This window comes from Danio rerio, chromosome 8, assembly GCF_049306965.1.
Source record: "Danio rerio strain Tuebingen ecotype United States chromosome 8, GRCz12tu, whole genome shotgun sequence".
NCBI lineage: Eukaryota > Metazoa > Chordata > Actinopteri > Cypriniformes > Danionidae > Danio > Danio rerio.
The window spans coordinates 36,833,340-36,843,818 of record NC_133183.1 but is presented as its reverse complement, the minus strand read 5'-3'; positions in this window follow the sequence as shown (position 1 = coordinate 36,843,818).

Below are 10,479 nucleotides of genomic sequence, written 5' to 3'. Positions count from 1 at the left end.
GGTTTTAACCAAGCCGTCTATTAGACTTTTAACCCTTATGTATTGTTCATATTGTTCAAGTGGCTGTTTTTGCCCCCAATGACCTCCATTATAACTAAACTTGTTTTAATTGCAAAGCCATGACACCAGATAGTAACTCATTCTTTATTGTTGGTGGTTTCCCTGTTGGGATGAGATAAAAGGAGTCATTTTTACTTTTGATGGTCAGTTGGCACCTTTAAACACCCCAAAAAAATGCTTGCTGGGATGGTACCAAGAGGCTGTGCTCACTTCTGGACAGAGGGGGTGTAGACTTGCAGCTAGTGCCGATAAGTGGTGCAGACGCTGAGGCTGTTCTGTACGCGAGTGTTGAGGTTTTGAAACATCAGCTGACAACGTGTAGGTAGAGAGTAGCAGGTTCTGGGAGTAGATGAGCTTGTCACCGGTGTAGACTTTGACCGACTTGTGAAGTTACTCACAAGACCTCCGCTTATGGGACATTACCATTCAAATGAAACGTTTCCAGCAGAATATGACGCTTTAAAAAACTCCATCGGCACTGGTAACTATGAAAAACACGACTGAGCACTAATAGTGTACTCAACACTTTACACTGACATTTGAAGGATCACCTGACATTAAAGACTGAAGTAAGAACGCTGAAAAAAACCCATCAGATTTTAGCCCAGAAGAGTTTCTCTTTTCCTAAATTAAAGCAAAACTTCATAATATTGTGTTTATGAATTCATTCGTGTGTGTGTGTGTGTGTGTGTGTGTTGGCATATGTGGTTTATGGAACCAATTTTCAGGTTTACCCACCAGCATTATGAGACCATTTAGTTTATGAGACCATTTTTGGTGGTCTCATAAACTAAAAATTTAAGTGGATATTAAAAATGGTTTAAATGATGATTATTCATTACAATGACCTAAATGATAATTATAAGACTTGTTTCAAAAGTTTACATTGTTATTTGGTTATTATTACACTTGGTAACTTATTTAACTTATTTAACTTATATAACTTTTTATGACCTTTACAAATATGGTCTTGTAAACCATGATGTGTATGTGTGATCTTTGAACAGCGCCTCTGTAGGCGGAACTTGGTACTGCATTTCTATACACACTCGCGCCAAATCTTACACAATTTCGCGCCATACATTCAATCGCGGGAAAACGTCCCTCATGAAGACTGTGGACGTGACAGTCGCGCTTCAAGCAGTGAAACATCAAACAAATAAGTCATTTGTTTTTAATACTTTGTACATTATTTATTATTATATGTACTGTATTATTCCACTTGTTATTCAAAATAGCAAGTTTATTTATATATTTATATCCGGCGCGTACTGTTTTAGACAATAATAATTAGTGACTGGGAACAGAAGATGAGAACAAATAAACGTTAGAAATAGGTGTTTGTAATGGCAGCATCAGACGTAGTTCTTCAAAATGTGTATTTGCTAATAATAGCACGCGCTCGGCCTGTATCTGGCTCGGAAGCGCCGGTGTCGATTTCACCCAGAACCGGGCAGAGCTCATTCCTCCGCGGTAAACAATTCGCCGTCTGATTCCATGAGATGTAACGTTATAATAGATGCACTATGTAACTGTGATTTTTTTTCTACACATACTTTTATGTGAGAAGCAATGACCATTCGAATATGGTATAAATAACATGGTAACAAGGTATATTAAACATAAATATGACGTAGAAACAATTTACTAAACTTGAATTATTAAGCATGATTGAACAAAATGTTTGAATTTAGTAATGTAAATGTGTGGTTTTATTTTTTCTAATGTTTTTTTGTGATAAACTTGTGTTCAGTTAAACTGTACATTTGAATAAATGAACTTTTATTATGAAAAGAGGTTAACTTACCCAAGTTAAATAACTTTATTTGATCAAATTGTCAAAATAGTGCACTACTAACTTATATTTTGTTAAATGGTTTGAAATGTGATAACTGTATTATGAAATTTGATAACTATATTACTATTTTCTGTTTTGGTCTTCTTTAGAGAATTTTACACTACGTCACATATATTAATACTGCTTTGCATATGTGGTATTGTATTGATATTATAAACTGTGAAGTTTAACCTTATATAATATTTTAACAGTGAATGAATGGTGGTAAGAGTCAAAGCAGAGGATTAAATCCTTTGAAAGATGCTGCTCATCATGTGAGGTTGGGGAAGGATAAAGACATGCTTACGTGGAGGTACATCAGTGACATCAAAGGTACCAAAGTTTTGTACATGTTTTTTCTTACTGCAGGTAGTCCCCAGTTATTGTTTCATTATAAGCATAGTGTATAAAATGTTAAGATGCAAAAAGGAGTTTAATTTAACACAAAAAAATTAAGTCATGAATGATGATTTGATGACAAGACATTATAAATGTCAACAAATAACATTTAAATAATAATAATAATAAAAAGAAATGTCCTAATTGAAAACCACACTTTAAAATGTTAATGTTTAATTTAAGAGTCTAAAAAATGCTAATATTAATGATTTCCATATTAGTGAAAAGTTAAAACTATTAAAGATTGTACACTATCCAGGGCCTGATTAACCAATGGTTAATAACACACATTGATGGAATAAGCCATTTACACAAATTTTGTCAGACAAGTGATGTCTGACCGACAGAGACAACATAACTAAATAGCGCCAGTGGTGTAGCTTGTAATGCACAGCAACATGTTTTGACGCGATTGATCATCAACTCGAGTTCTAATATACCGTCTGCTGAACTTATTCTTATTTTTTTTCTCCCCATTGGATATCAGATGGGAAATACATTTATTTTTAGGAAACATTTAAAAAAAAATTAAAATAATGCAAATGTTAAATAAAGTCACAAGTGCCTCGTGTGTTTTGATGATGTTTATCTTATTTCTCTAAATAGGTATTTTAAATATATAATAAAGTTATTTTCAAATGTTAGCAACATCTTAATAGAATTCATTTGTATTTATTTATTTGTGACGTTAGTCACTAGGGGTGTAACGGATCACTGTTGATCCGTGATCGATACGGATCACAACCCACGGTTCGGAATGCGCGTGACCCGTAGATTAATAACTTTTTTTGAACTTGTAGGTTAATCCAACATTTATAACAATCGCAGAGAGATCGCCTCCCGTGTCATTCAAATTGCATGAATGAAAGCATTTTGGCTTCCCTGTAAAATATAATGATGACGTTGTGGGACCTACATAAATGCTTTTGGCTATTAAGGTGTTTTTTTGTCACTGTTTGTTTAGCCTGCATTAATGCATTCATTATGGTAAGAATAAAATCACTGTTTAATGAAACAAGATGCTGGTGAAAGCAACTACATTGTGTAACCAACAGATGGCGACAAACAAACATCAAAACTATGTAATTGAATAGGTTTTCAAATATAATACACCTACAGTATAATGAAACATGAAGTTTTATGTGTGAATTGTTGAATCATTAATTGAAGATAAATATATGTTGTGCAAGATTTCTATACATTTTGCATTATCAGCAACAGTAGCAAAGATCATATTTCATATTGAATACTTTTTTTTAGCTGGTTATTTCCTGATTTTTATTTTTTATTAAAATTACAGGTTCTATTTTCTGTTTGTTAAAAGCAATGTTTTATGCAGTAACATTTTTGTATAAATGGAAAGCAAATTGTCTCCTCCCTTTTTTGCTGATCCAAAAAATGGTCCGATCCATAACTCAAAAAACGTAGAGTGATCCGAACTGCAGATTTTGGATCCGTTACACCACTATTAGTCGCCCTTTCCCAAACCCTGGTTAGCCTGTCGATTATCATTTGCCACAACTAGCGCTACTTCACCCATATTCTCCTACCTCATGGCTCTGTTGAAGAGCATTTAATAGGTTGCACATGTCTTAATAAAGGTTGCCTCCCTCTCTTTAAAAACATTTTTTTTAGAAACTAGGCATTTCCTCTTAGCAAATAGTCAATATCATATATTAGGGGTGTAACGATACACTCAGCTCACGATACGATGTGTATCACGATATAGTGTTCACGATTCGATATGTATCACGATATTTGGAATAAAAATTGAAAATTTAACTGAAATGCAAATTTTACCAAGTAAACTATTTTTTATGTATTTCTTTTGTTTCAACTTGTTAAACTGAACCTTCTTTTAGAAAATATATTAAACAGGCCTGTCTCTGGAAAATAAAACAATTTAAAAACTTCTTAAAAAATATTATTGAAATGACAGAGACAAAATTAAGGAACAATTTAAGTAAAGGTGCAAAAAAATAAGCTTTCTATTCAATTGAATTTAACAGTGAGAGCTTAAGGCTTTGCTTGGTCACTTGCGTTTTTTGTGTGTGCAAAAAAAAATCTACATTTCCAGGTAATCAGCAGTTCTATAAGATAATCCTGAACTTATGTGTATCTGTCTGAGAGGCTATCAAGTGTATCATGTTGACGTGCATTTTTGTGTACCTCTGTACTCAAATTTAGCTTTAAAGGGTTAGCTCGTCGTAATCATAACTCTAAAATCGATATGATTGTTTAAATAATGTGTACGTTTTCGGTTTCATTTACACTGCTAAGTGCTGTTCAAACTTCCCACGCTGCTCCTGAAAGATCACTCTGTTCCACAAACTGAATGTTGTTTACTACTTTATTAGTCACAACCTGCAGGTTCTGTTCACTGAAGCAGACGCGCGCGTATGGCAAGCCGTTTTAGCATTTAAACCTTTGTTCTGACTATCCATAAATATATGTAATTCATATTTAATTAAATTCATTTAGAGATATCTCTAATTATATTTTGACTAGTCGAATTATAATTATGACTAGTCAAAATATAATTAAAGATATCTCTAAATATATTTATGGATAGTCAGATCAAAGGTTTAAATGTTAAAACGGCTTGCCATACGCACGCGTCTATCATAGTCCGCCCTTTGTAGTAACAGCTCACGGTCAGCTCATGTCATGTGTGATTTTGCGGCCGCCAATACATCATATGAAGACAGAATGATATTTTAGGGTGAATTGTACCTTATAAATACAGTATGTGACTCTTTCAACACCATTAGGAGGTATCCCTGTCGCTGTGCAAAGTATGTAAATCACTGTGAAGACTTTAAAACTTAGGATGTGTGACCCAGTATGCGTGTCAAAAAGCGGACGAGTCTAAAGCAATTACTGTACAACCGAAATGTTGCCAGACGTCTGATTTTGAGAGGATGGGCCATCCTCTATTTCAACTCCACTCATCTTGGTTTGCTAACATTACTGCTGCTGCAATCTGAACTCACGTGCGACAGCAGGTGGAACGTAGCTCACGTGCAAACAGCTCAACTAATAAGAGAAAACGGACGTCATATCGTAATCATATCGTCATAACGCCACGATGCATATCGAGACATTTTTGCATCGCAATAAATCGTACAACGATAAATCGTTACACCCCTATCATATATTATTATTATCATTGTATTTAAATTGTCAGAAAATGTCACCATGTATAAAAAGCATGCAGATTTTTTCCTTTCCTTCTTTACTTTTTTTAACTAAACAGCATGCTTTAATTGGTGAAGTGCTTGTAAGTTTTGAAATAACCTGCACTGAATTGAGCGGACTGTAGTGTAGTATTTGCCGTAGATCAAAATGAGTGAACAAGTGGATTTGGCAATCACAAGAGAAAAAGAGGAGAGGGTGCATCTTTATTGAGGCATGTTTCATGTATTCACTCCTTCAAACAGACCCATGATGAGGAGAATGAGAGTATAGAAGACGTTATGGTAATGTTATGTGCAAGCTAGCATTAACCAGGTGGAGGATGCTAATGGCAGTGCAGACTGGATTCATCGTGTGTCTGAGGGCGTACTCGCACTGTACAGTTGCCATGAACCAGGCTGAAGCATGCTTTTCCCCCCTTCCGTCTCCCCCTACGGCCTGCACTCACATTGCATTCGTGCCTGGGCAGTCTTATGTCAACGAACGTGCTGTTCAGTAAGCGCTCTCGCAAAGCACAGTGGAGAATAGTAATAAATACCTTTTAAAATATATATTTTAGTACTGCTTCAGTTAACTTGAACAAGTGTACTTATACCATCAATTTTCATTTTCATAAGAAAATTTTCATTTTCTTAAAAAATAAGTAAAATCTTTGTAGACTATATATATATATATATATATATATATATATATATATATATATATATATATATATATATATAATTTATTTAAAAAATGTGGGCAATATATTATAGATTTGTTTTGAAAAAAATGTATTCTATTCTTATTTTTTTTAATACAGACCTTTTGAGTTCTTAATCCGGGCCTGACACTATCAAATAGTAAAGTATTAGATAATTGTTTTGGGCCAGTTTCCTGTACAGTGTACTTTTTGTGCACTATTAAACCAACATAATGAATTTTTTCAATGATTTAGTTTCTTCTGTATCAGTTTTCACTGTCCAGAAAAGTTTGTGATGCATACTCTGTGGAGTCAGTGTTCATGTGTTGACAGAACTGTTTTTATTTGGCAGAGTTACAATTTTAATCTTGTATAAAAAAAAGTACCTTGTGTTTAATTTTAAAACATTGTTCTGCACGATATCACAACATACAATTGTAATTTTAGAGTGTGTCATGTGGAGGAGTTGACCTTCTCTCCTGTAACAAACATGAAAAAGCAAAGGTAGGGTATATTGGATTTTATTTTAAAAATTGGCATATTTTGAACCGTATGTAGTATTAAATATAATGTTTAATAATGTCTGTTTAGCACACACTTGAGTTGTTTTAGCTTTATTTTCTGTGTTTTGATTATGTTTTTCAGTCTCCTCATGAGCCATTATCTTTGAATTCTGAACAGAGTGAGCTTCAAAGAGGTTTGTCTATATAATTGTCTTTTAAATGTTGATCTGAAGAGATATTTTCTTATTGTTCCTGTATCTGTGCAGTTATTTTTATATAATAATACATTTAATATGGGTGTAGCGATACATTATTATATTGAGAATCGCAATATAACAATTCAAAGTTTTTTCTTTAGATTAGCCTCTATTCACACGGTGAGTATTATGTGTAACAGGGCTCGAAATTGCGACCATTTTGGTCGCATATGCGCCCGAAAATTAATCGATGCGACCTCATAATATATTTGGGCGCATTAGTGCGACCTGTTTTGATTTTTTTTTTAAAACGTGCTGAATCGCTCTTCCCTGCCGCTATATTGGTTCATATTAGCTGTCAATCACTCAAGGCTATCCACTGTTAGATGACAGGGAGGGAGCTTTTATGTCCACGGGAAATGCAAACGGCTAAAGTGTGAAAACGTAAAGCACACAGGTTTGCAAAGTGCAAACCCCACCTAAAGTTGAGGCGCAGATGAGAGCGATCATGACACGTGGTGAATATTGATCCGCCAGCTGAGATCAATCGAGTACGTGCTTTTCGGAGAAGGTGGTCGAATCTCCATGCGTTGCATTCACTGCGTGTTCAGCGCAAATGTCCGCTAAAAGTCAAATCTAATACTGTATCATCGCCAAAGAAGCTCGCCTTTACTAAGTTTACACTGAAACTGCGTCTCATAACAAACAGCGGTATTGCGCCGGTGCTCAACCTGCTCATAAATTGGGTCGGCTGACTCGCCTGCTTTTCCACAAACACAGAAAAATGAAGATCAGCTCAGACTGAACATTTAAATTGACACAAACTGAAACCAAAACTTTTAAATAGTGATAGAAGTGAGACTTTATTTACTTTCTTTTGCCTATTCTTTCATGAGATGTATATATTTTTTTTATTTAGTTACTGATGACTGTTTTGCAGCTTTCAGCCTTGAATTTAATATTTTATTATAATCTTTTGTTTGTTTTGCAGCTGAAATATTATTTATTAAACTGACATGCATATATATGCTGTTTAGCAGTACAAAATAAATATTTCTTACTGCAATGCTTCATTTTTGTTTGATGCAAACTATACATTTATTTTTCAGAAAGTAACAGACTTTTTATAGCAGATAACTTGCATTCAAGCACATTCAAGGCAGCATGATAATGACAAATGTAATTCATTGTTACTATTATTGTCATTTTCATCATCATTAATATTCTAGAATTTTAATACATACACATTTTGGAATTATTGCACACAAATATCAATGTCATCTCTAAATTTTTTGTGGTGCTCCTAAATTTTTTCTGGTGCTCCTAAATTTTTGAAGTTGGGAGCACCGGTGCTACCAAGTAAAAAAGTTAATTTCGAGCCCTGTGTAAGATTAAACGTTTACACAGTTGCAGTATAAACTACTGTTGTTAAATGATGAAAATAATGCAAGTTGAAATCTGATGATGACAAATGCCTGGTTATACCAGTGAAAATGATCTATTTGCATGTGGACCATAAGAGAGTGCAAGCATACATCTAACACTCATCTTCAGAATTTTGAATTTGTATTCTGATGTCATCTCTGTCCTGTGCATTAAAGACCAATTTAAAGTTTAACATGCCAGATCTATGCAAAATTGAGCATTTTAACCATTACTAGGCCTACATATTATAATAATATTGTTTTTTACCACATTTGAGAAATAACAAATATTACTAATATTTAAAGCTTTTTTTTATAGCTTACAATATTGAGATATCAAGAGAAACAATGTCAAGTTTGCTGACCTATCAATAGGCTATTGTTTTAATATCTGTGTGTTTGCTCATGGTTTATGAGGACCAAGTATGTCTACTGAATGTGACTTAGCAGTAGGCTATTGTTTTGTTAAATCTGTTTATTCATGGTTTATGAGGACATGGTTTGTTATGCGAGACTTAAAGCTTTTAATGTTTTCTTCATCTTTCTTTGCTTCTCTCTTTCAGCGCCTCCATGAGCCTGTGGCTTTAACCAACACAAACAGAGCTGTCTTCTACAGAGGTTTGTTAATTATTTTGTCATGCTAATTTGACACTCCTTAAAGGGATAGTTCATCCAAAAAGTGCAATTGTCTCATTATTTGATCCCCCTTTACTTGTCTCAAACCATTATTGGGATATTTCTTCTGTTAAAGACAAAAGAAGATACTTAGAAAAAATATGGAAACCTGTAACCATAGACTTCCATATTATTTGTGTTTTCTGTTGTGGAAGTCAATGATTGCAGGTTTTCTTCTTCCATCAAAATATCTTGTTTTTGTTGTTTAACAGAAGTAATAAACCCTTAAAGGTTTGGAACACTTGAGGGTAAATTAATAGTGAGTAAATATACATTTTTGTGTGAATCATCCCTTTAAGTGCTAAAATGACAGTTTCATATTTCTACTACATTCAACGTAGCAGTCCTGTGTGTTTAGTCATGGTTTATGAGGACCAAGTATGTCTATTTTATGTGAGTTAGCAGCAAGCTATTGTTATATCAAATATGTGTGTTTACTCATAGTTTATGAGGACATGATTGGTTATGGAAGACTTGAAGCTTTCAGTAAGTGAATGTCATGTTTTCTTCATCTTTCTTTGCTTCTCTCTTTCAGTACCTCCATGAGCCCGTCGCTTGGACAAACACAAACAGAGTTGTTTTCTACAGAGGTTTGTTAATTCTTTTGTCAAGCTATTTTGACACTCCTTAAAGGCATAGTTCACCCAAAAATGAACATTTACTCACTATTAATTTACCCTCAAGTGTTTCAAACCTTTATGGGTTTCTTTTTTTCTGTTTAATAAAACAAATGAGATACTTTGAAAAAAGATGGAAACATGTATCCATTGACTTACATAATAGAAAACACAAATAATATGAAAGTCAATGGTTACAGGTTTCCATCGTTTTTCAAAGTATCCTCTTTTGTGTTTAACAGAAAAAAGAAACCCTTAAAGGTTTGGAACACTTGAGGGTAAATTAATAGTGAGTAAATGTTAATTTTTGTGTGAATCATCCCTTTAAGTGCTAAAATGACAGTTACATATTTCTGCTAAATGCAGTGTAGCAGTCCTGTGTGATTAGTCATGGTTTATGAGGACCAAGTATGTCTATTAGATGTGACTTAGCAGTAGGATATTGTTTTAATAAATCTGTGTGTTTACTCATGGTTTATGAGGACACAGTATGTGTAGGTTTACATGGTGCTAGCAGTAGACTATTATAACATGTGTTTCTTCATGGTTTATGAGGGCATTTTTTGTTATGCGAGACTTCAAACAGTTAGTAAACAAATGTTACATTTTCTTTATCTTTGTTTCTCTCTTTCAGTACCTCTATGAGCTCGTCACTTTGAGAGGTTTGTTAATTATTTTGTCAAACTATTTTGACACTTTTTAAAAGGATAGTTCTCCCAAAAAGTACAATTGTGTCATCATTTGCTCACCCTTTAATTGTCTCAAACCTTTTTGGGGTTATTTATTCTGTTAAAGACAAAAGAAAATACTTACAAATAATATGGGAGTGAATGATTACAGGTTTCCATCTTTTCTTGTTTTCTACCATGAAAGTCAATGATTGCAGATTT